The 27081-nt window shown below is 47.7% G+C and overlaps 1 long non-coding RNA gene across 1 annotated transcript; it reads right to left on the bottom strand.

The window, feature by feature from the left end:
* LOC136393246 (uncharacterized) lies at positions 1 to 26916 on the bottom strand. The gene is made up of 3 exons (XR_010749062.1): positions 26599 to 26916; positions 17455 to 17547; positions 1 to 181 (listed from the first exon to the last, which is right to left on the bottom strand). It is a non-coding gene; the product is annotated as an uncharacterized lncRNA (long non-coding RNA).
* Between the last annotated feature and the right edge of the window lie 165 nt (positions 26917 to 27081).

Genomic DNA, 27081 nt, shown 5'->3' with positions numbered 1-27081 from the left:
AATTACATGATGATCTTCATCTTTATTCAAAGAATGTAGCCCATGTCACTATAACAGAGACCTACAAATAAAGTGGTTCAAATAAAGTGACAGTGCAGAAGTAGATGGGATAGTCCTTGACTGGTACAGAAGGCTTGCATCTCTTGGTCCAAGGTGGCTTGCTTAGTTTGTTACTATGTCCCTGAAAGCAGAAGGAAGAAAGAAGAAGTAGAGGCAATCAACTTTCCTTTTTTTTTTTTCCCCCTTTTTTTTTTTTTTTTTTTTTTTTGTATTTTTCTGAAGCTGGAAATGGGGAAGCAGTCAGACAGACTCCCGCATGCGCCCGACCGGGATCCACCTGGCACGCCCACCAGGGGGCAATGCTCTGCCCATCCGGGGCGTCGCTCTGTCGTGACCAGAGCCACTCTAGGGCCTGGGGCAGAGGCCAAGGAGCCATCCCCAGCGCCCGGGCCATCTTTTGCTGCAATGGAGCTTCGGCTGCAGGAGGGGAAGAGAGAGACAGAGAGAAAGGAGAGGGGGAGGGATGGAGAAGCAGATGAGCGCCTCTCCTGTGTGCCCTGGCCGGAAATCGAACCCGGGACTTCCGCAGGCCAGGCCGACGCTCTACCCCTGAACCAACCAGCCAGGGCCTCAACTTTTCTTTTTAAGACTATGACCCAGAAATTTCATCCACTGCTTTACTCCTAAGCCATTAACCTGAACTTAGTTGTCTGGCCACTCTCTACTTCAAGAGAGGCTGGGCAGAGTAGTATCTAGCTGTCAGCCATGTAACTTGTGGATGGCAGGGTGGAAGGGTCATATTACTAAAAGGAAGAAGAGGAGACTGGATGCTGGAAGACTGTGATCTCTGCCACACCTACAAAAAATAGTTCTGTAGGAACTGGTCAGGTGACAAAGGTTAATAAGTAATTGGACCACATTTCCACATATATTTTAAGAATTAGCCCTGACCCTGGCCGGATAACTTGGTTGGTTAGAGCATTGTTCAGAAGCACAGAGGTTGCCGGTTCTATCCCCAGTTAGGACACATACAGGAACAGATATAATGTTCTTTCTCTCTCTCTTTTCCTCTCTCCCTAAAAATAAATAAATTAAAAATAAATACATGCAAAAAAAAAAAAAAGAAGAAAAGATTTAATCCTGGCCAGATAGTTCAGTTAATCTGAGCATTGTCCCAATACACAAATACACACACAAAAAAATACCAGGTTCAATCCCTGGTCAGGGCACATACAGGAACATCAATATTTCTGTCTGTCTGTCTCTCCCTTCCTCTGTCTCTAAAATCAATAAATAAAGTTTCTTTTTTTAATTAATTTTAATGGAGTGACATTGATAAATCAGGGTACATATGTTCAGAGAAAACATCTCTAGGTTATTTTGACATTTGATTATGCTGCATTCCCATCACCCAAAGTCCAATTGTCTTCTGTCACCTTCTAACTGGTTTTCTTTGTGCCCCTCCCCTCCCCCAACCCCCTCCCTCTCCTCCTCCCCACCCCGTAACCCCCACACTCTTGTCCATGTCTCTGAGTCTCATTTTAATGTCCCATCTATGTATGGAATCATATAGTTCTTAGTTTTTTCTGATTTACTTATTTCACTCAGTATAATGTTATCAAGGTCCATTCATGTTGTTGTAAATGATCCGATGTCATTATTTCTTATAGCTGAGTAGTATTCCATAGTATATATGTACCAAAGCTTTTTTATCCACTCGTCCACTGACGGACACTTGGGCTGTTTCCAGATCTTCACTATTGTGAATAGTGCTGCTGAGTGTACATTAAAAGCACAATAACAAGAAGTGCTATCTTGCTAGAAAACTATCTTGTTATATAAAAAACTAAAATGTCTTGTCACACAGTTCAGATATCACTGTGCTATGTATACCATTGCTTTTTTTTTAGAAAGGCTCAATTTAGGCCTGACCTGTGGTGGGGCAGTGGATAAAATGTCGACCTGGAATGCTGAGGTTGCCGGTTCAAAACTCTGCACTTGCCTGGTCAAGGCACATATGGGAATTGATGCTTTCTGCTCCTCCCCCTGTCCTCTCTATCTCTTCCTCCCCTCTCTCTCCTCGCTCTTTCTAATAAAAGTGAATAAATAAATAAATAAAAATAATGGTTAGCAAGTAACAGAAGGATTACAATTTATAAAAAAAAAATTAAGCCTGACCTGTGGTGGCGCAGTGGATAAAGCGTCGACCTGGAAATGCTGGGTCCGCCGGTTCGAAACCCTGGGCTTGCCTGGTCGGGGCGCATGTGGGAGTTGATGCTTCCAGCTCCTCCCCCCCCCCCCGTCTCTCTCTCCTCTCTCTCTGTCTCTCTCTCTAAAATGAATAAATTAAAAAAAAATAAAAAAAAATTAAAAGGCTCAATTTATTTAAATAATATTTACTGATGTAGGCAATGGAAAAACAGAAGTTAACAAGATCCTTACCTCACAGAACTTAGTTTAGTGGGGAGGTACATTAAACAAGGAGATACAATTAAACAATGAGTGGGGTAAATGTTATGACCAGTGAAATCTGGGGTACTGGGTTGGGAGGAGATTAAGGAAGAGTTCTAAAGTCTGTCCTGAGGCCCTGGCCGGTTGGCTCGGTGCTGGAGCGTCGGCCTGGCGTGCAGAAGTCCCGGGTTCGATTCCCGGCCGGGGCACACAGGAGAGGCGCCCGTCTGCTTCTCCACCCCTCCCCCTCTCCTTCCTCTCTGTCTCTCTCTTCCCCTCCCACAGCCGAGGCTCCATTGGAGCAGAGATGGCTCGGGCGCTGGGGATGGCTCCTTGGCCTCTGCCCCGGGCGCTGGGGTGGCTCTGGTCCCCAGCGCTGGTCCCGGCAGAGCGACGCCCCGGAGGGGCAGAGCATCGCCCCCTGGTGGGCGTGCAGGGTGGATCCTGGTTGGGCGCATGCGGGAGTCTGTCTGACTGTCTCTCCCCGTTTCCAGCTTCAGAAAAATTAAAAAATTATATAAATAAATAAATAAATAAAAATAAAGTCTGTGCTGAGAAGCGACCTAAAAAGTAAATACATTACATTCAGAGCAGAGGCAGATTTAATGGCTGGTGCACCGGGCACGCACTCTGGGCCCTGACTTCTGAAGGGCCCCACAAAACCCCAACTTTACACTTTTTTCTAATGACACCAAGTTTGGTTTCATATGTGCAATTTTAACATTAATAGTACATAATATTTTTTATTTATTTAAAAATATAGTTGACATGTATTTTTATTTTCCCTGTCTCTTTTTTTTAAGGGGCTCAATAGTTTCTTCTGCACCCAGGGCCTCATCTGACCTTAAATCTGCCTCTGTTTCAGAGAACACATTAGACTATTTGAATAGATTTCAGATTATCAGACAGACTGAAGGAGGCTTTAGTACAGGGGTCTCAAACTCAACTCAGCATGTGGGCCGCAGAGCAAGATCATAGCTGTTCGGCGGGGCCGCACTAGGTCTACAAAAGGCAACTGTTACACAACACTTTTCTCACTGCAGTTGAAAACAAAAAAAAATCAGTACAACAAGCACAATCGTACATGCAGTTTACTCAATGTCACAAAACGACCAGAAACTGTAGTTCGCATCACAACTGCTGTTAACTAAGCTAATCTCTAGCTAGGATGCTAGAGAAATGAAAAATACAAGTAGGCCCCTAGGCTTACTTAATTTTATCCAAAATATTTTGAACTTCGTGGATTAGTCTGCAGGCCGCACAAAATTGTTCGGCGGGCCACATGCGGCCCATGGGCCGCGAGTTTGAGACCCCTGCTTTAGTATTTGCAGTCAAGCACCATGGTAGGTAATGGTACATAGAGTATATTAGTTTAATTCTCCCAACAAATCTATGAGGAATGTACTATTTCCATTTTACAGATTAAAATACTGAGACACAGACAGGTTATGTAACTTGCCAAAGTCATGTATTTATCAAATGAAAGAGGCAGCATTTAAACCCAGGTTTTCTTTCCAGTATATATACCAGGGGTCCCCAAACTTTTTACACAGGGGGCCAGTTCACTGTCCCTCAGACCATTGGAAGGCCAGACTATAAAAAAATACTATGAACAAATCTCTATGCACACTGCACATATCTTATTTTAAAGTAAAAAAACAAAACGGGAACAAATACAATATTTAAAATAAAGAACAAGTAAATTTAAATCAACAAACTGACCAGTATTTCAATAGAAACTACGCTCCTCTCACTGACCACCAATGAAAGAGGTGCCCCTTCTGGAAGTGCGGCGGGGGGGCCAGATAAATGGCCTCAGGGGGCTGCATGCAGCCCATGGGCCATAATTTGGGGACCCCTGATATATACCCTTTCTATGCAAATAAAAACACACATTAATAGCCTGACCAGGCAGTGGTACAGTGAATAGAGCGTCCACCTGGGACTCTGAGGACCCAGGTTCAAAACCCCAGGTCACCAGCTTGAGCACGAGCTCATCCAGCTAGAGTGTGGGCTCACCACCTTGAGCACAGGGTCGCTGGCTTGAGTGTGGGATCATAGACATAACCCCATGGTCACTGGCTTGAGCCCAAGGTCGCTAGCATAAGGCCAAGGTCGCTGGCTTGAGCAAGAAGTCACTGCCTCAGCTGTAGCCCCCCCCCCCCTCAAGGCACATATGAGAAAGCAATCGATGAACAACTAAGGTGCCACAACAAAGAACTGATGCTTTTCATCTCTCTCCCCTCCTGTCTCTCTGTCCCTGTCTTTCTCTCTTTCTCTCTCGCTAAAAATAAATAAATAGATAAATAAATAAATACACATTTACAAAAAGCAAATGTTAGCATTAAATTTTTAATGATTTTAATGAACTATGCTTTTATAAAATAGTTAGGGTTGTTCCTGTCATCTGTATATCCAAATGTATTAAATTTCTAAGTTGCATAAGGACTTTATAAATACCCTGTTATAATTAAGTGTTCGACTGTGTAGTCCAGACTGTTAGAATCCATGGGAGTCCAAAAGACCAGAGTAACAAGCTTTATTGAAAGGAAGAAAGGAACCCTGCCCGGCACTTCTCTTGGGGAGAAGAGCGCAGGTTACAGACTAGGGACGAGTTATATAGTGTTTGGGAGAACCTGAGGCGATACTGAGGCAAAAGTCCTGGTATGTCCGGAGGCCCTCCTTGGGGTGGCTTCTCAGTTTTTTGGAATTCCTTTGTCTCAGGGGTGATAGTCCAGTAAGGGTGAGGTCTGACAGATAAGCGGAACATCAAGAGGGCAGTTTGGAATTTACATATCTATCACAGACTATGAGTGCAGGAATTTAGAAGAGCAAGACATTATTGAGAGAATGAGCTGGAGAAATTTATGCAGGGCTTGGGTGGGCCTTGATGAACAAAAACAGTGCATTCTGGATGCTGGAATCACAAGAACCAAGCTAAACTAGGCACATCAATGAGACAATACTGAAACACTGAGACTCAGGGGACTGCAATAGAGGGTGTATTAAAAAGAAGCTTTTTCTGGTTCTCAGAGGTGTGAGGGTGGGGAGGACCTGATGTCAGTTTACACCCATTTCAGTGGCCCTATCCCTTCTTCTTTCCTTGGAAATAAAATATTTCAGCATTCTCAAGATATCTCCTCCTCCAGTATTATCACATTGTCACTTTCCAAATCAAGAAACATACAGGTTGGGCAAAAGTAGGTTTACTATTGTGAGTACGCAAAACACAGAGTTCATTTTTATATTATTATTTACTAATTATTGTATTATTTTCTTTTTAAAAAATATTACATTTGTTGCCTGACCAGGTGGTGGTGCAGTGGATAGAGCATCGGACTAGGATGCAGAGGACCCAGGTTCGAGACCCTGAGGTTGCCAGCTTGAGCATGGGCTCATCTGGTTTGAGCAAAGCTCACCAGCTCGGACCCAAGGTTGCTGGCTTGAGCAAGGGGTTACTCAGTCTGCTGAAGGCCCACAGTCAAGGCACATATGAGAAAGCAATCAATGATCAACTAAGGTGTCTGTAAAGCCAGGAATCAGGGCCAGGGCCACCATCAAAGCAGCCCGGCCCATGCAGGTTCGCATTAGATTCGGACAGTCGGTAAAGAAACCATGGAGCCAAAAACTGGTGGGCCATAGCCTTTAATCCTACCTTGCACCCGGCGGGCAAGTAAAAATACACACTGGGCTCCAAAACCCAGTCACACTCAGTGCTCACAAAGCCACTGACTTATCCGAGTTTCCTAGAATCAAAGGTTTCTAGCTCACCAGACTTCTTCTCCTCAGTTCCCCATCTCCTTCCTTATCCCAGATACAAACTCTACACAAACTGGCATCTCACTCAGCACTCCGCCATCTTGGCTGCTTCTCCTGGCCTCCTCCACGTGGCCTCCTCCTGCTGCTGGCTCTACTCTCTCCGCTCTCTCATGCTAACCTCAGGAACCAAGAGCCAAGTCCCGTTCTGCCTCCATTTTATAGTGTAGAAATCCAAACCCTTAATCCAATATACATAATAGGGAAGTCTCTAATACAAAGTCACCCTCTGAGGCATGATAGGATTGTACCGCCCTACATCAAAAAGGGTAGGAAAGGCTTAATCCCAAAACCAAGCCCCAGGCTACAAGGATTCCGCCTGCCTTTAGCCCACCCCAACACACATTAATATCACCTGGGCAACGGCCTCTTTAACAAAGTGAGCATAATACATTTTATCTGCCCAACAGTGTCACAATGAAAAACTGATGATTGATGCTTCTCATCTCTCTCCGTTCCTGTCTATCTGTACCTACCTATCCCTCTCTCTGACTCTCTGTCTCTGTAAAAAAAAAAAAAAAAAAAAAAAAAAATACATTTGTTGATTTTACAGAGACAGGAAGGAGTAGGAAGTAAGAAGTATCAACTCATAGCTGCTTCACTTTAGTTGTTCATCGATTGCTTGCCGTATGTGCCTTGTCCGGGCAAGCCCATTTCTTCAAACCTGGGACCTCAGTGTTCCAGGTCGACGCTCTATCCACTGTGCCAATACAGGCCAGGCACATTATTTTCTTTTTTAATGGATGTATTGATTTGAGAGAGAGAAGGGAAGTGAGAGAAAGAGAGAGATCTATTTGTTGTTTCATTTATTTATGTATTCATTTATTGTACGTGCCCTCACCCAGGATCAAACCCACAATCTTTGTGTATTGGGATGATGCTTTAACAAACTGAGCTACCCAGCCAGAGCTATTGTATTATTTTTCATGTGAACAACTATAAACCTACTTTTGCCTTACCCTGTATTATTTTCCTAATGCTGGTCAGGGAGCTGTACCAACTGACATACACACAATTCTTGCTCCATTATAGCTTCCATTCTAATGGGGATGTAAACAGACAATTCAGAGAACAGTATGGGGGAAACTTAGCCCAAAATAAAAGCATCATGGCTCCCATTTGTGTAGCCAGTAGCCAGGGCCATCATCAAATCAGCCCAGCCCATGCAAGTTCACATTGGATTCGGACAGTCGGTAAAGAAACAAGGGAGCCAAAAGCTGATGGGCCATAGTCTTTAATTCTAGCTTGCACCCGGCGGGCAAGTAAAAACACACATTGGGCTCCAAAACCCACTCACATTCAGTGCTCACAAAGCCACTGACTTATCCGAGTTTCCTAGAATCAAAGGTTTCTAGCTCACCAGCCTTATTCTCCTCAGTTCCCCACCTCCTTCCTTATCCCAGATACAAACTCTGCACAAACTGGCTTCCCACTCAACACTCCGCCATCTTGGCTGCTTCTCCTGGCCACATGGCCTCTTTCTGTTCTCTGCTCTGCTCCCTCTGCTCTCTCATGCTAATCATCCCAGGAACCAAGAGAGCAAGCTCCCGTTCTGCCCTCATTTTATAGCGTAGAAATCCAAACCCTTAATCCAATATACAAAATAGGGAAGTCTCTAATACAAAGTCACTTCTCTGAGGCATGATTGGATTGTACCACCCCACATCAAAATGGGTGGGAAAGGCTTAATCCCAAAACCAAGCCCCAGGCTACAGGGATTCTGCCTGCCCAGAGACACACATTAATATCACCACATTAATATCACCTGGGCAACAGCCTCCACGTGGGCAGCGCCACTTTAACAAAGTGAGCATAATACATTTTCTCTGCCCAACACCATTAGATGTCAAAGTGATTATAGTTATACCACAATGGGGCTATGACAAATTCCTTTCCATGGAAGAGAACACATGGGTGTTTCCATGGAAGAGAACACATGGAATGGTCCCAGACTGGATAGGGTTACTTATGCCCCCAAATCCCTGTAGTCCAGAACGGTGATCTGGAAAGGGGCGACAGAAGGGATACCTTTTCTTCAGAGGAACCCTGCCTCTCCAATCTTACCCCTCAAATTAGCATTGAATGCGAAGCTGACCAAAGACGGAAGTAGGAAGTGCTATTAGGGTCAGACAGACCCCAGCAACCTGGATCCAAGCCAGTAGTAAACAGCATTGAGTAGCTTTTTCAACTTCCTGGCCTCAAACATTTACCCCTCCCAACATGCATACTCTACCTCATGCCTAAGCTCCAGCTCCTCCATCACTGTGGTTATGAGGTACTGCGCCAGGGGGACAATAGACCACCGAGTTTCTCCTAAAGTGAGAGGGAAGATCATCCAGACCTGTCCCCAGTGGGGAAGGGCAAAAGAGATGACACAGGGCAGGCCTATGAGATCACTAGAGGAGGATGGTTCTTAATGAGAATCCGGGATACTCCTCCCTCTCAAGCCCTACTCTTTGTTCCCAGTGCAGCGTGCTGCTCCAGAAGATCTGGGGGTTTCTAGCAAAAGTGAACAGGAGTGGGATGAGGGAAGAGTAGGTAGTATATCTATCTGTGTAAATGTCTGTCCCGTTGGTTGTATTTGTGGGAGAGGAGAATTTAGCAGACAGGGTGTGGCTATGGGTGTGTCTACAACGCAATTCTGTTAAGATCAGGCTCCCTGGCCTACCAGCCCTGCCCCAGGCCTATTTTATTAGCCAATGAGAACAGAACAGGTAATTCCCAGGTAATTCCTACCTATCCAGTTCCCAATCACTCTCTTCCAGGATCTTGGTCCCTCATTCACTCCTCTGGCAAAATAGCTGGGCTTTTTTTTTTTTTTTTTTTTTTTTTTTTTTGATAGCTGGGGTTTTGGCTGGGAAGTGAGCTCAAAAAGGAAATGGACAGTTATTTGGAAGGTGTGATTTATGTCTCTGACATCATTCTAGGCTAGAGCCCAAACACATGGACCTTCCCTACAAGTGCCCTTTTGGCAAACTTCTTCCTCAAAAATCTCAGGCTCTTCTAGCTGGTCAGAGGTCAAACAGGGTCACCACCCCATCTACATTACCTTCCCCTGCACCACTACTAGCACTTGTACTTCCACCTCCTGCCTGGTGACTGGAAGAATGCATTAACTTTATGATCACAGGCCCTGGCCAGCTGGCTCAGTGGTAGGGCATCAGCCTGGTGTGTAGATGTCCTGGGTTTGGATTCAATTCCCGGTCAGGGCACACAGGAGAAGTGCCCATCTGCTTTTCCACATCTCCTCTCGCTTCTCACTTCTCTCTCTCTCTTTCTCTCTCCCTCTCCTGCAGCCATGGCTCAATTGGAGCAAGTTGGTCCTGGACTCTGAGGATGGCTCAATGGCCTCCGCCTCAGGTACTAAGAAGAGCTCAGTTGCTAAGCAACAAAAAGCAACAGCCCCAGATGGACAGAACATCGCACCCTAGTGGGCTTGCGGGTGGATCCTGGTCGGGGTGCATATGGGAGTCTGTCTCTCTGCCTCCCTTCCTCTCACTGAATAAAAAGAAGAAAAAAGAAAACTTTATGATCACTGAAGGAGACAGGATTCCCTCTATCTTCCCCAAACAATAGGGAAGTCCCACTACTTATCTAATTTACTTATCTCCTGTTGTTGAGCCAGTAGTTGTGGAAACAAGTGGTAACTAGTTCCATCAGAATTCTTCCTCTGGCCTTTCAAGATCCTTTTGCTGATTTAAGGTTTCTGCCCAAAGACTTCTCAAAAACATTCTCAAAGATATCAGATTGACTTTTTCTACTGATTTGTCCATCTCAGTGACGTAAGTGTATATCTTCATCTTCCATCTCTCAAAAGCCCAACAGCCAGAGCACCCACCCTCCCTTCAGTTAAGCCAATTCTGAACCCAGAGCCAAAAAAGATCTACCTAAGAACTGAGAGTCCCCTAACTCCTTCCAGGGTCTTCCACCTTTACCTGTCAGAGAAATGCTATTAGAAATATAATTTCCGAGCCTGACCTGTGGTGGCACAGTGGGATAAAGCGTCGACCTGGAACACTGAGGTTGCTGGTTTGAAACCTTGGGCTTGCCTGGTTCAAGGCACATATGGGAGTTGATGCTTCCTGCTCCTCCCCCTCCTCTCTGTCTCTCTCTTTCTCTCTCACTCCTCTCTCTCTAAAAATCAATAAATAAAATATAAAAAAAAATCTTTAAAAAAAAAAAAGAAATATAATTTCCCCTTTTCCTGCTCTTTCAGATTTCTCACAATCAAAAATGACCTTATTAACTTTAGAGAGTTGTTGTAAAGATGAAAGAGGTAAATTGATGTGAATGATATATAAAATGCTGCTTCATAGAATTATTTTGATATTAAATGAGCTAATATATGTAAAATGCTTAGATCTGGACCTGGTACTTCTCAGGTAATATTGGCATGTATCTTCAAATGCTAGTTTTTCTCAAATGTTGGGCAGATAAAATATATTATGCTCACTTTGTTAAAGATGGCGCTGCCCACATGGAAGCCCGTCGCCCAGGTGATAATGTGTGTTGGGGGCAGGCTGTGGGCAGGCAAGATGCTTGTAGCCTGGGGCTTGGTTTTAGGACTAAGCCTTTCCCACCCTTTTTTTTTTTTAATTTATTCATTTTTAGAGAGGAGAGAGAGACAGAGAGAGAGAAGGGGGGAGGAGCTGGAAGCATCAACTCCCATATGTGCCTTGACCAGGCAAGCCCAGGGCTTTGAACCGGCAACCTCAGCGTTTCCAGGTTGACGCTTTACCCACTGCGCCACCACAGGTCAGGCCCCACCCTTTTTGATGAGGGGTGGTGCAATTCCATCATGCCCCAGATAAGCGACTTTGTATTAGAGACTTCCCTATTTTGTATATTGGATTAAAGGTTTTGATTTCTACACTATAAAATGGGGGCAGAATGGGAGCTTACCCTCTCTTGGTTCCTGAGAAAGCATTAGAGGAGAGAGCAGAGACAGGCCACATGGAGGAGGCCTGGAGAAGCAGCCAAGATGGCAGAGTGCTGAAGGAAAAGCCAGTTTGTGCAGAGTTTGTGCAGGGAGAAGGAAGGAGATGGGGAACAGAGGTGAATAAGTCTGGTGAGCTAGAAACCTTTGATTCTAGGAAACTCGGATAAGTCAGTAGCTTTGTGTTGGGCAGATGTAAAGCCAGTAGCCGTGGCCAGGGCCACTATCACAGCCGCCGCCAGTCCCATGAAAGTTCGCATTGGATTCGGACAGTCGGTAAAGAAACAGCGGAGCCAAAAACTGGTGGGCCATAGTCTTTAATTCTAGCTTGCACCCGGCGGGCAAGTAAAAATACACACTGGGCTCCAAAACCCAGTCACATTCAGTGCTCACAAAGCCACTGACTTTTCCGAGTTTCCTAGAATCAAAGGTTTCTAGCTCACCAGACTTATTCACCTCTGTTCCCCATCTCCTTCCTTATCCCAAATACAAACTCTACACAAACTGGCATCTCACTCAGCACTCCACCATCTTGGCTGCTTCTCCTGGCCTCCTCCACGTGGCCTTTCTCTGCTCTCCTCTGCTCTCTCTTCTAATGATAATCTCAGGAACCAAGCCCCAGGCTACAAGGATCCTGCCTGCCCCCAACACACATTAATATCACCTGGGTGACGGCATCTTTAACAAAGTGAGCATAATACATTTTATCCGCCCAACAGCAGATAAAATGTATTATGCTCACTTTGTTAAATATGGTGCTGCCCAGGTGATATTAATGTGTGTTGGGGATCGTTGTAGCCTGGGGCTTGATTTTGGGATTAAGCCTTTCCCACCCGTCTTGATGTGGGGTGGTACAATCCAATCATGCCTCAGAGAAGTGACTTTGTATTAGAGACTTCCCTATTTTGTATATTGGATTAAGGGTTTGGATTTCTACACTATAAAATGAGGACGGAACGAGAGTTTGGGCTCTTGGTTCCTGAGATTGTCATTAGAGGAGAGAGCAGAAGGAAGCCACGTGGAGTAGGCCAGGAGAAGCAGCCAAGATGGCGGAGTGCTGAGTGAGATGCCAGTTTGTGTAGAGTTTGTATCTGGGATAAGGAAGGAGATGGGGAACTGAGGAGAATAAGGCTGGTGAGCTAGAATCCTTTGATTCTAGGAAACTCGGATAAGTCAGTGGCTTTGTGAGCACTGAATGTGAGTGGGTTTTGGAGCCCAGTGTGTGTTTTTACTTGCCCGCCGGGTGCAAGCTAGAATTAAAGACTATGGCCCACCAGTTTGTAGCTCCGTTGTTTCTTTACCAACTGTCCGAATCCAATGCGAACCTGCATGGGCCGGGCTGCTGTGATGGTGGCCCTGGCTTCTGGCTTTACACTTTGTGAGCACTGAATGAGTGGGTTTTGGAGCCCAGTGTGTGTTTTTACTTGCCCACTGGGTGCAAGCTAGGATTAAAGATGATGGCCCATGAGTTTTGGGCTCTGTTGTTTCTTTACCGACTGTCCAAATCCAATGCGAACCTGCATGGGCCAGGCGGCTGTGATGGTGGCCACGGCCACTGGCTTTACATCATAATACTTCAAAAATTGGGGAGAGAGCCTGACCAGGCGGTGGCGCAGTGGATAGAGCATTGGACTGGGATGCGGAAGGACCCAGGTTCGAGACCCCGGGGTTGCCAGCTTGAGCGCGGGCTCATCTGGCTTGAGCAAAAAGCTCACTAGCATGGACCCAAGGTCACTGGCTCGAGCAGGGGGTCACTCGGTCTGCTGAAGGCCCACAGTCATGGCACATATGAGGAAGCAATCAATGAACAACTAAGATGTCACAACGAAAAACGGATGATTGATGCTTCTCATCTCTCTCCGTTCCTGTCTGTCTGTCCCTATCTATCCTTCTATCTGACTCTCTCTCTCTGTCCCTGTAAAAAAAATGTAAAATAAAATAAAATGAAATAGGGAAAGTCAAAAAAAATTGAGGAGAGACCTGTGAGTTTGCCGTCCTAGACATCTAGAGCTCTGTAAAGCCAGTAGCCGCGGCCACCATCACAGCCGCATGGCCCATGCAGGTTCGCATTGGATTAGGACAGTCGGTAAAGAAACAACAGAGCCTGTGCCCTGGCCAGTTGGCTCAGTGGTAGAGCATCAGCCTGGCGTGCAGGAGTCCCAGGTTCGATTCCCGGCCAGGGCACACAGGAGAGGTGCCCATCTGCTTCTCCACCCCTCCCCCTCTCCTTCCTCTCTGTATCTCTCTTCCCCTCCCGCAGCCAAGGCTCCATTGGAGCAGAGTTGGCCTGGGTGCTGAGGATGGCTCTGTGGCCTCTGCCTCAGGTGCTAGAATGGCTCTGGTTCCAACAGAGCAGTGCCCCAGATGGGCAGAGCATCGCCCCCTGGTGGGCATGCCAGGTGGATCCCGGTCAGGCGCATGCGGGAGTCTGTCTGACTGCCTCCGTTTCCAACTTCAGAAAAATACAAAAAAAAAAAAAAAAGAAACAACAGAGCCAAAAACTGGTGGGCCATCATCTTTAATCCTAACTTGTACCCAGTGGGCAAATAAAAACACTCACTGGGCTCCAAAACCCACTCGTTCAGTGCTCACAAAGCTACTGACTTATCCGAGTTTCCTAGAATCAAAGGTTTCTAGCTCACCAGACTTATTCACCTCTGTTCCCCATCTCCTTCCTTCTCCCTGCACAAACTCTGCACAAACTGGCTTCTCCCTCAGCATTTCACCATCTGGCTGCTTCTTCTGGTCTCCTCCCCGTGGCCTTTTTCTGCTCTCCTCTTTAATGTTAAACTCAGGAACCGAGAGAGCAAGCTCCCAGTCTGCCCACTTTGTAGTGTAGAAACCAAAACCTTTAAGCCAATATACAAACAAGGAAGTCTCTGATACAAAGTCACTTATCTGAGGCGTGATGGGATTGCACCACCCCACATCAAAAAGGGTGGGGAAGGGCCTGACCAGGCGTTGGCACAGTGGATAGAACGTCGGACTGGGATGCAGAAGGACCCAGGTTCGAGGCCCCGAGGTCGCCAGCTTGAGTGAGGGCTCATCTGGTTTGAGCAAAAGCTCACCAGCTTGGACCCAAGGTCGCTGGCTCCAGCAAGGGGTTACTTGGTCTGCTGAAGGCTCACAGTCAAGGCATAGATGAGAAAGCAATCAATGAACAACTAAGGTGTTGCAACGCGCAATGAAAAACTAATGATTGATGCTTCTCATCTCTCCATTACTGTCTGTCTGTCCCTGTCTATCCCTCTCTCTGACTCTCTCTGTCTCTGTAAAAAAAAAAAAAAAAAAAAAGGGGGGTAGGAAAGGTTTAGTCCTAAAACCAAGCCCCAGGCTGCAAGGATCCTGCCTGCCCACAGCCCGCCCCCAACACACATTAATATCACCTGGGCGACTGGCTTCCATGTGGGCAGCGGGCAGTGCTATCTTTAACAAAGTGAGCATAATATATTTTATCTGCCCAACAGTATATTTATACTGTCATTATAGCCTCTCATTATATCTTATAGGCCTGAATGGGAAGCTCAAGTTTCTAGGTTTTAATTTCTAAAGGAACAGTTGAATGAATGAATGAGTCTGTCCATTCACTTTTCTGGGGTTGAGCCTTGACTGGCCTGGCTTCCTTCCCATCACCCCCTGCAAAGCCTTTCCCCAGAGCCCTGAGCTCATCCTAGTTACCAAGTGTTTGTTTAGTCCGGGCCCCACACACACGGACTCCAGCCCCCTCACAAGTGTCCCCACTTTGTTCCTATGTAGAAATCTGAATGTGTTGGAGATGAACCCTTAGGCATCATCCAGTTTAATTCCTTCGGTTTAGAAAAGACAAAACTGAGAGCCAAAAAAAAGGCAATCTTGCTCAAACTGGAAGTTACAAGTCAAGTACCTGGATCCATCCCAGGGGGTCCCTGTCTGCTGCAGGGCTAGAATTCTCTCTCTTCCTTTCTCCCCCTCACGGGGTAGAATAAATCACTATTTTTTTATTGAAAGTCAGCCCTCGACACAAGGGTTTGAAGAAATTTTTTTTTAAATAAAAAGAAAAAAAATCACTATTTTTAACTGTCTGGAATATAGAAAAAGCTGGAAAAGGGCCCAAGGAAGTCCCTCCACACACACCCTGTGGTTTTTTTCTTCATTCTCCCAGCTCTTCCTTAACTCTTATTTTGGCCTTTTTTGCACCCCCGATCCTTCCCCACCCATCACACTTATTTGGCTTCCGTGCTAACCTACATATTATTTGCATGTCACTCAACAAGAGATTTGTTTTACTGTGTATTTTGTTTGTTTGTTTTTAAAAACATGGATCAATGGTTCTCTGGGAGTGTTTAGTCTGAAGCCATGCAAACACCCAAAAGTCCATAGTGGGTTACATTTCACTGGCAGCTACTGTGAGCATCACCAGCCCACAAGCCACTTGGGCATTCCTATGCCTCTGACAGGGAGCCTCAAGTTCCCCACTGACAAAGCGAGTATGTTGATTTCTCCTAAAGTGAAGCCAGATTGACTGGATTTGAATACAGCTTTTCCACTTACTGTGGGCAAGTTACTTAACCTAGTCTCTGTGCCTCAGTTTCCTCACCTTACCAGATAGGTCAACAATACCTCCCTCATAGAGTGGCAGTGCCAATTAAATGAGTTAATACATGTAAAGCTCTTAGAATATGTACTATGTGTTATAACATGTGTACCAACATGTATAACATATATATTAATATGTACACTAGTACCTCTATTAATAACATAAGCTACCATTATTATGGGAAAGATAATAACTCCAGGGAGCCATGCTTCCATCCCCACCCCCATACATGCCTAGGTCATGTGACCTTATTCCCCTTTCTGAGATCCTATTACCCTTCTCCAAACCTGTCCATCTGTGCAGTCTTATCCTTACTCGGCCCCCTTTTTGCCTCTGGGACCCAAACCCAGGTGTGAGGGAGGAAAGGAACAAAGGAAGGAAAATGTGGCCATTTTAGGGCAGAAGAGCTGTTACAGGGGAGAGGGAGTGGGGCAGCAGGAGTGGGGCAGCAGGACCCAGAGTTGGGAGACTCCTTACTGGGAAAGCCCTTGTCTGATTCTGTGAGACAGAGGCCAGGCCTGGGCACTCAGCCAAGTCCAAAGAGCAGGCCCCAGGCCCTCATCCTGGCCACAAAGGCAGCACCAGTGAGGAGACTAGATGCTCAGATGTTTTGGGCCCTTTTCCACAGTCACAGCACAAAGTCCTCTACCCCAACCCCACCCCTTTTGCCTAAATCTCTGGCCATTAAAGTAGCTACAACCAGTATAGCCTCCTTGTGTATGCGTGTATTGGGGAGAGGGAGGGGTCCTGCGTGGCAGTCTCCAGGATGCTGCCCACCACCCACAGCCGCCACTACCTCCCCATCCACACCCAACATTGTGGTCTCCTCCTACAGGAACTCAGCCAATTCTGAGGAAAGGACTGCTGGTGAGGGGGGCCCAAGGGTGAGTAACAATTCCCTTGGGAATCGGGGTGCTCATGACTAATCAATGAAAGAGTGAGAAAGGAAACTTACATTCCTTGACTTGTAGGGCAGTGGATGGAGGTGGGAGGTGGGGTAGGGGCAGACTGAGGCAAGGACAGCCAAGTAGGGAAGCAGAGAGAGAAGTGAGGGTGGGGGTAGGGTGTCTCTCTAGCCTGCTGTCTCCACATTCCAGGCTGAAGGAGGGGCAGTCCCCAGGTGACCAAATTCCTGGGTCCCTGCTTTGTTCAGAGCACTTCCCATTTGCTGAGCCCCTCCACGGTCCATTCAAGCCTGGGCTATGGACCTGGAGTGGATTGGAGGGGCACACTGCCATCTCATTTGCTTCCTCAGCCTCTGTTCCACTCATCTAGGGGTCCCCTTTCCTAGAAGAGCCAGCTTGGAAAAACTCCTCTGTGCCAGACTGAGCTATACTAAGGGGCATAAGAGTGGAAAAGAGCTTGGAGCCAAGGTGCCATAGGGAGGAAGGAAACCGGTCTGCTGCCACAAAGGAGTCAGGAAAGAGAGGGAACAAACAGTCAAGTGCTTCCTGCCCACCCTCTTCCCTGCCTCCCCCCACACCACTCCACCACCAACCCCCTCCAGCCTGTCTCAACATCTCACGGCTGGGAGGAAGGGAGGGAAGGGGTGCAGAGACCCACGCTGGAACCCTCTAAGTCTTCCAGCCCAGCAGCCTTTGAGACAGGGGGCCTCAAGCTACTCTCACTGCCGCCCCTGCATCCACTCCTTGGGGGGAGGGGCGGTGGCTCTTACCTCAGCCAGTCCAGGACGCTTCTTGCCCCAATTTCTTCTGGAGAGGATAGTGACCCCTCCCTCTCTCTGTTCTGTGGCTTGCTTTCTCTGGCCCTACAGTTATATGTGGTGGAAAGAAGAGCACGGGTTAGAGAAGGGATAGAGTGGTGGGAGAGCAGGCAATCCTCATTCCCCAGGCGCTGTGCTGGGAGGAGAGCAAGGCAATCACACACAAACCCCAACTTTGACCTGTTGACCACTCCAGACCCAGATGGCCCCACCCATTCATTTAGGCACATCGACAGAGAAACGTTCAGATATTCAGACCACATGCATACACACTCATACACACACACAGGTTTTCACCTCACATAAACATTCACATCACACAGTATCTTTTCCCAGCCTGGCCAGCACAGTGTTGAACATTCATGTGCAGTAATAGAGAAATCTGGGCCAACTTGGGCCCAAAATCTTTTCCAGCTTTGGCTCTTCTCCAAGCCTACGTCGCTTCTGCCCTTGCTCCTCGCCCAGGCCTTTCCCTACGGAACACAGCAGAGGTGGGGTGACAGCACCTGAGGGTATTCTGTCCTCAAGCCTGCTTGTTGTGAAACCCAGTCAGCTCTGTCTGAGTTTCTGGAACCCAGCCTCCTTCCCTGAGGTGATCACATGGAAAATGTCCAGCTGTGGTTGCTTGGAGAGATGAGCTCAGCCAGTCTGAGAGGGGCTGGGGTCTGGACTCAGCGTCAGATTTTCCACCTCGGACCTTACCCCTCCTCCCACCCTCAAACACCACCCCAGGGATTCAGGAGCAGGAAAGAGGCCAGAGGGACTGACACAAACATCTCAGCCCTGGACCAGTTTGGGGAAAGGTGGGGGGAGGGGCACTGAGTAGAGAGCAAACCAGAGTTGGACACACCTCCAGTCTGTCTCATCCCCATCCACCCACTACAGGGAAAGAACCCTAGAGAAGAGGGGCAAGGGAGGCTGGCCTGCAGCATGAGGAGGGGGGAGGAAGTTACTTCAGAAATCTGTACACAAGCCTAACCAGGCGGTGGCGCAGTGGATAGAGCGTCAGACTGGGATGTGGAGGACCCAGGTTCGAGACCCCGAGGTCGCCAGCTTGAGCGCAGGCTCATCTGGTTTGAGCAAAAAAAGCTCACCAGCTTGGACCCAAGGTCGCTGGCTTGAGCAAGGGGTTACTCGGTCTGCTGAAGGCCCGCGGTCAAGGCACATATGAGAAAGCAATCAATGAACAACTAAGGCGTCGCAACAAAAAACTGATAATTGATGCTTCTCATTTCTCTTCATTATTGTCTGTCTGTCCCTGTCTATCCGTCTCTCTGACTCTGTCTCTGAAAAAAAAAAAAAGAAATCTGTACACAAGAGGTGAAGGTAGGGAGGGCAAGGAACCAGAGAAGGAAGAGCATCAACTGAAGGACCTAAAAATGGCAAAGGACATACAAAGCTGGGTCTTAAATGCGAAGGGGATAGGGAGCAAACCAGGTGGCCTGCAGGCTTCCTGTCCACCCCAAACCTCCCTCTCTCCACAGTCCTCTCCCTCTATCTCCACCTTTTCATTTCCTTCTGCTTTCCTTTCCATTTCCCTTTCTCCTACCGTCTTCCAAGGACCCTCCCTCCTGCTTCCTCCACCCCCTTCCTTTCACTCTCCACTCACCACTTCTGGCTCTCCCTTCCTAGCTACTCTGCCTTTTCTCTCTTTCTGAGGCCTCTCTCTGTTCACCTTTCGATCCTATTTATGTCTCCATCCTAGCCCAGTTCACTCTCCTTCTCCCTTTGTATTCCCCCAGCACGGCCCTTTGAGCTTTACACAACTGGCACTCAGAAATGTACACTGAATTTGGTCAATGGCACTGATTATGCATGTTGTGCAGTTCTAGGCAGTTTAGAGTAGACAGATCTTTACTGGTTTGGTTAAAAGGCTGGAGCCGTGGTTTTGAGCTGAGAAGTAACATCATCAAAGCCTTGGTTTAAGATGATTAATTTACCTGCAGTGAGTAGAGCGAATTACAAAGGAAATAAGACCTTCTTTTTCATTTCTTTTCTCCTTCCCCAACTGTTTTCCTTCCACTCTTCCTCATCTTCACAGTCTTGCCCACCTGACCACAATTTCTCCTCTTTCTCTTCCATGAATCTTCCCCCTCCTTCCTTCAGTTTTTCTTCCCTGCACCCCCTGTCTTCCCTTTCCCTTTTCAACCTCCACCCTTTTCCTAGAACATCTGTAAGCAATAGGCTTTTTTGGGTGGAGGGGGCAGAGGTTAGTTTGAGATCTCTTCCCAGCCAGCTGCGGGGGTGTGGCCAGCCAATGCAGGCTGGGTGTGAGGGTGTGGCCAGTAGGAAGGGCTGATCTCCTGGAAGTGATCACCTACTCCCCCAACCACTCAGCTCTCTACCCAAACCCCAAACTTTCCAGGCCAATCTCTATTACACATCCCTCCTCTATCTTAAAGACCTGTAGGGCCCTGGCCGGTTGGCTCAGTGGTAGAGCGTCGGCCTGGCGTGCAGAAGTCCCGGGTACGATTCCCGGCCAGGGCACACAGGAGAAGTGCCCATCTGCTTCTCCACCACCCCTCCCCCTCTCTTTCCTCTCTGTCTCTCTCTTCCCCTCCCGCAGCCAAGGCTACATTGGAGCAAAGATGGCCCGGGTGCTGGGGATGGCTCCTTGGCCTCTGCCCCAGGCCCTAGAGTGGCTCTGGTCGCAACAGAGCGACGCCCTGGAGGGGCAGAGCATCGCCCCCTGGTGGGCAGAGCGTCGCCCCCTGGTGGGCGTGCCGGGTGGATCCCGGTCAGGCGCATGCGGGAGTCTGTCTGACTGTCTCTCCCCGTTTCCAGCTTCAGAAAAATACAAAAAAAAAAAAAGACCTGTAGGCCCTAGCCCTACAATTCTGTCAGCTGGGACTCTCTAGCCAAGCCTATATCGGAGACTGGGACAGAGGTCTCTGGCCTGGAGCTGCTGGAGAGCTATTGAAAAGGCTCTAAGCCAAAAGGTCAAGAAGCTCCTCCCCTTGGCTTCTTCCCTGTGGCTTTGAAGTAAAATCAAGGGTTGAGTTCAGAGGTGATAAGAGATGGAGGCTCAGCTTGTCCAGACAGCTCTGTTGGCTTGAGTATTCATTGTCTTGACACACAGGCATTGTGGGTTTGACCCCTAGTCAGGGCCCATGCAGGAGCAGATCGATGTTTCTCTCTGTCTCTCTGTCTCTTTCTTCTTCCTCTCTTTAAAATCAATATATAGGCCCTGGCCAGTTGGCTCAGTGGTAGAGCATTGGCCTGGCGTGCAGGAGTCCCGGGCTCGATTCCCGGCCAGGGCACACAGGAGAAGCGCCCATCTGCTTCTCCACCCCTCTCCCTCTCCTTCCTCTCTGTCTCTCTCTTCTCCTCCCACAGCCGAGGCTCCACTGGAGCAAAAGTTGGCCCGGGCGCTGAGGATGGCTCTATGGCCTCTGCCTCAGGCGCTAGAGTGGCTCTGGTTGCAACAGAGCAACGCCCCAGATGGGCAGAGCATCACCCCCTGGTGGGCGTGCCAGGTGGATCCCAGTTGGGCGCATGCGGGAGTCTGTCTGACTGCCTCCCCATTTCCAACTTCAGAAAAATACAAAAAAATAAAAAATAAAATCAATATATAATTTTTTTAATTAAAATAATAAAAAAATGTAAAACAGACATGGAGGCTCAAAGGTCCTAGCCATTCAACTTTTGCTGCAAGTAAGTCAGGAAGCCCAATTTTTATAAATTAGACCCAGAAATAAACCACTTGTAAATTTTATACAACATTAGCTTCTATTATATTATTGTCACAATTCAGGAGTTGTTTAAAACTCTTTTAAACCTAACCAGTGGTGGTGCAGTGCATAGAGCATAGACCTGGAACACTGAGATCCCTGGTTCAAAACTCCAAGGTTGCCAGCTTGAGCATAGGATTGCCAGATTGAGCGTGGGATCATAGACATGATCCCAAGGTCGCTGGCTTGAAGCCCAAGGTTGCTGGTTTGAGCCCAAAGTCACTGGCTTAAGCAAGGGGTCACTGGCTCGGCTTGAGCCCCCCTACCCCAGTCAAGGCACATATGAGAAAACAATCCATGAACAACTAAAGTGATACAACGTTGAGTTGATGCTTCTCATCTCCCTCCTCCTTCTCTCCCTTCCTGTCACTACATAAATAAGTACAAAGAATCTTTTAAGGCTCAGTTCCTCAAGATATAGCTGTGGAAGAAGGAGAGAACTCTGCTCCTCGGGAGTGCTCCACGTCACTGAGCCTGAATCTGAGCCCCAGACACTTTCCCTTTTACCCTGAGCAGCTGGCAGCTGGGGACACCAGGATCCCTTGCATGAATCACTGAATACCTATTTACCCCTTAATTCAGTACCCCAAAAAGTTAGATCCCCCTGAGGGGAATGGCAAGTAGATAGACCTATTCTTAGCCTTGTATGTGACCCCTGGAAAACAAATATGCTCATTAGAAGGTGATGATGGACAGGGAGGAATTTGTAGCCAAGGAAGGAGTGTGTGTTTGTTTGAGGGTAGGAGGGTGAGAAGTGCCAGAGGTCCAAAGAACTCATGAAAACTCATGGGGAGGACTCATGCTTTTTCATGAAAAGCAAGAAGGGGGACTTGCTGATCCCCATCCCCAACCTGATGTCATAACAAATGCAATACTGTGTTAAGGACAGATGGCTTAATTTTGCTACACACACACACACACACACACTCACACACTCACACACACACACACACACACACACACACTGATTTCTACCAGAGCAGAGATTCTGTCACCTCTATAGAGCCAGAAAGAGACAAAGCTACTGAAAAAGTAAGTCTGGGTTTGGTGCAAGCCTTGGACCTCCACCTGGCCCTTTCCAATGCCTTAACTTCCTGTCTGGGATAGGTAATCTTTCCCAAGAGAGGCCTAGAAATGGCAGGCAAACTTGTGGGGGTGGGAGGGAACCTTGCTCATCCTCAGTGCCTCACAGCCTCAATCAGATGTGCATTGAGAATCCTGATGCTCCAGATCCCTCCCTGATGGGCTCCAGATGTGCCTACATCTGTGAAGGCCATCCTAGGAAACTGATGCTCCCACCCTGGAAGGATCTCTCCTCCACTTTCCAGGCCCTTAAGCCCAGAAGCTTCAGGCACTCCTTTCCTCTCCAGAAGTAGGTACATGTAGCAAAGTGGAGGAAAAGAACAGAAACTAATGGGCATGAGGTGGATAGCCAATTAAATGAGGTCAATGTTGAAGGCACCACCAGAGAATCTAATTTTGCTTTTAACTTCCTACCTGGGGTTGTTACATTTTGTTGTAGAAAAAAATATATATATAAACTGAAGAGGTTTTGGAAGAGAGGGCACTACTAGCTAGGGTAGGGAAAATTCCTTTTCAGTGATCTTCCTTTTTTGGACTACTCAGTCTTATATGGTATTTTTTTTTTACCCCAGTGTCCCCTTAGCCCTGCCCCTCTCCAGTCAGTGCCTTTCCCCCAATCCCTGTCTTTTTGTCCCTCCCCAATCTAGCCCAGCCTAGAAAAACTCCCAGTTTAGTCCTTACAGAGATATCTGATCCCAGTCTCAATCCCCAGGTTCAGAGTCCTAGAGCACCAGTGAACCCCCCCATCATATCCCCATGCCTGATCTTGTCACCCTAGCAAACATCCCTCATCCCTCCTTCCTGTGCTCTGAGCAAAGTGAGGGTGAAAAGGGGAGGGAATTTTGGGTTTATTTTAGGTCCAGGACATGAGGGAGGGGTTTCTCCTGGGTCAGACAGGAAATACAGATAGTGGGGTGGTGATTCACAAATGATGGACCCATCAGTTTTCTTAGACTGAGACCTTGAGTCAGGGCAGTGACAGAGCCTCAGGGTTCAGATGACCTGCTCCTGTACTTTCCAATTTCTCTTAGACACACACACACAATGATGCCCCAACTTTAGCTGGCTCTAGACACAGATTCTTGGGATAACTAAGCTCCTGTTCTGCCTCCAGAGATCCACTTGCAGTTCTATAATCTTCATTAGTATCCATTCTTCCTTCCTTCTTCCCATTCATCACATGGCAGAAGTGGGACTTCAAGGCCAAAGCCAGGAGCCACAAGCCGACAAGCTCTTCTGGCTCCTTTGTCTAGGAAACTCTTCTCAATCTTTTTGTACAATCCCCTAGAGTAAGCAAGAGAGGTTGTTCTAGCCAGAATCCACCAGCTTGAGGTCTTTGGAAGGCTGCAAATACTGAAAGGATTGGTATGATCTCAGCATACACTATTTGCATGTGCTACCACACACTAGTTGGGAAGTTTAATTTCATGAAAACTTTGCTCAGCTAAAGCCACCCAACCAGGCTCTTCACAGGCTCAGCAAGGCTCATGGCTGTTCCTTGAAATTAGAACATCAAAAAAAAAAAAAAAAATAGAACATCCTGCCTTAGTGCTTTCAGAATTTCCAGGCATTTGGTAATCCAAAAGAAGCAACTGAGTCTCACCCCAGAGAAATCACATACATACACACAAAAACTTCCATCCAGTTTCACAAGATTAGTGGATTGTGCACCAATCTTCCTTCCATCCCACCCTGGAAACAATGGACCTCAGTTAAAGACCCCTGCTCCAGAAACCCAGCCCAAATGAGAAGACTAAACTAACAGTGCAGAGGGAAAAGCAACATGCTTTGCAATCAACTGGGATTGAATTTGGATTCCACCTCTGACCCTTTATGTCTGTTGATATTGGTTTAGTCACTTCACTCTCTGGACCTCAGTTTCCTCACAGTAAGATAAGGGTCATATCTTTAGTGCTGGCTAGTTGGGAAGATTAAATGGGATAAAGGCAGGTTAAATGTCAAGCCCAGGACCAGGCATATAGCATATGCTAAATAAACCATTATTAATACTCCCTTACCCATCTCCCACCCTGTTGAAATTCAGCATGTCTCCTGGCTTTAGAACTTGCACCTTTATCCATCCATTTCTACAGAAATTCACTCTTCTGGTTCTAAAACTCCTGCCTTCTGGGCAGGCAGGCTGGTGACAGCAGGAGCCTGGTGAGTGTCCCGCCCTTGCCCTTCACCCCTTCTGCTCCTCTGTGAAGCAGCCCATGATTAATAATAGTTCATCATCACAGCAAATTATTCCTACTGACAGATGAAAGGACAGAGGGCACATGAGAGGTCATGTCAGAGAGAAAACAGAGACACTTGGAGATACATAGACTGGGTCAGAGACAAGTTGAGAGATACAGAAGACAGAAAAAGCTGAGAGGAGAGGGAGTATTTCAAGGGCAATAAGCTGAGAGAAGGCATTGGGTTTAGAGTTAAAACACTAACTGGCTATCCAAGTGACCTTGGATAAGTCACTTAAACTCTCTCCACCCATTTCCTCTTCTAAAGAAGAGGTTTGGGCTGATGACCTCCAGGGACCCTTCTTGGCTGAACTTTCCTTTTTTTTTTTTCTTTTTTTTTTTCTTTTAAGATTTTTAAAATTTATTTTAGAGAGATGAGAGAGAGGGGGGCTAGAAGCATGAAACATCAACTCCCATATGTGCCCTGACTGGGCAAGCCCAGGGCTTCAAACTGGAGACCTCAGCATTCTAGGTGGAGGCTTTATCCACTGCACCACCACAGGTCAGGCTTGGCTGACCTTTCTAGGGCAGCTTCACACCTGGAGGGCTATGCTGAAGGAGCTCCAACTAAGAGGGAACCCCAAAATCACGCCTGACCTGGAGCAGGCATGGTGAGAGGGTTGGGGCCACTGGGAGAAGACTTATAAGGGCAGAGAGAGCCAAGAGAGGAAGGAGATTAGAGAGAGTAGGAAAGCCAGCCAGACAATGACTAAGGGGCTCCCCATGTAAACAGGAGCAAGGAATGGACAGGGAGGGGGCCTGTTTGAGTTGGCCAAGCCTGGTGGGGGGGTGGAGTTGGGAAGAGGGCCGGAATAGGACACTATGTCCACAATCCCCTACCAAGGCTCCTGGGAGGAGCTGAGTCACACCTCCCTCTCTGTACCCCTCCCTCCTCCACCCCAAGCTCCTAAATCCTGGGAAAATCTAAAGACCTTGTGCCTGGGTTGATAGAGAAGAGAGCTGGGGTCACACACCTGTGCTTTGCTGGTTTATATAGCAGTCAGACTTCAGCCCCTCTCCCTCCAAAGGGGGTTCTCAGCCCTTGGCTTGAGTAGTTTTTGCCTAGAAGTTAGCTTTGTGGCAGTGCTGTGCTTAAGATCCTGACCCAGAGCCTGACCTGTGGTGGCACAGTGGAGAGAGCATCGACCTGGAACGCTGAGGTGGCTGGTTTGAAACCCTGAGCTTGCCTGGTCAAGGCATATATTGGGAGTCGATGCTTCCTGCTCCTCCCTCCCTTCTCTCTCTCTCTCTCTCTCTCTCTCTTTCCTCTCTATAATGAATAAATAAAATCTTTTTTTTAAAAAAAGGGAAAAACAGCTAGGTGATATGAAACAAAAAGTAGAGTAGCAGAAATAAACTCATAGCGAAAGAAAAAGCATTGATTCTGGGCACTTTTATTTTGAGTCCCTGAGGCCAGAGTGTGTCAGGGGACTGGGGAACAGAGGGAGCGGGATTTGATTGGAGCAATTATTATTCTGAAAGAAAAGGAGTCCTGGAGGATAAAGGCAGGAAGGGCTCTGGAAAGGAGAGGTTAGGAGAGAATCTAGTCCCCTAAGTCCCCCACCCCCAGACTAAGATAAAGACTGGAATCCTGAAAGGTGATCTCATTACACAGAGCAAGGGTTGGAGGAGGGAGTGGGCTGGGGGTCACTGCCTTCCCTTGCTACAGAGTTCCTTCCTTTACATCCCCAGGGGATCTGGGGAGAATCGGGTAGTCCCTTTGCAAGATACCATCACTACCACCCCACCCCGTGCTACAATTCTCCACGTTTATAGGAATCAGGTTGGTTTGATCAAGAAGCCACTGAGGGGCCAAAGCACCACCCTTCTACCACCCCCAGTCTCTTGGTCAACTGCCAGATTCTAAGAAGAACCTCAACAGAGCTTTCCATACCCTACAACCAAGAAGGGGGTGACATGGAGCACAATCCTCCTGGTGAATAACTCCAAACTCCTGGGTTTTCTATTCTAGCATCTTGGGGTGAGGGGCAGCAGGACTCGAGGAGCCTGTGGAGGTCCTCCGTCAGATCTGGAGAGCTCTGTACCTCAACTCCTGAGTCCCAAATTCAGCTGGCAGGAACACAGGCCCGGTGGCCCCGGAAGGCAAGGAGGAATCCCAGCTGGCTAGATGCCAGAGGTGTCTCCTGTCTCTTTCGACCCAAAAGTCTCCTTCCTGAAAAACTGAGGGAGATCCCACACTCATGTACAGGCTCCCTCCGCCCTCCAGAGGTGATTCCTTTCCTCATTAGGAAATTCTCAGCTCCCTTTTTCCGACTCCTTTTCCGAGCGTTCTCGTTGTACATCTGGAAAGGAAAGGGGAGGAAGGAGGGGGAAGCAGAGAGAGGAGGAGGAAGAGCCCAGACGCGCCCAGTCTGACCCAGTACAAATGACCGGCCTCCAACCGGGGCTGGGAGAAGGGGTGGGGAGGTGCGGCCCCCCCACACACACCCCTTCGGGGTCGGGGGCGTGGGCTCAGCGTTCCGAGGACCCAGGAATGCCCTCCCCCCCCCCAGCCCAACCGCCTCCCC

Source organism: Saccopteryx leptura, chromosome 2, assembly GCF_036850995.1.
Source record: "Saccopteryx leptura isolate mSacLep1 chromosome 2, mSacLep1_pri_phased_curated, whole genome shotgun sequence".
NCBI lineage: Eukaryota > Metazoa > Chordata > Mammalia > Chiroptera > Emballonuridae > Saccopteryx > Saccopteryx leptura.
The sequence above is the reverse complement of the archived record's forward strand: the minus strand, read 5'-3'. Positions and strand labels throughout refer to the sequence as shown.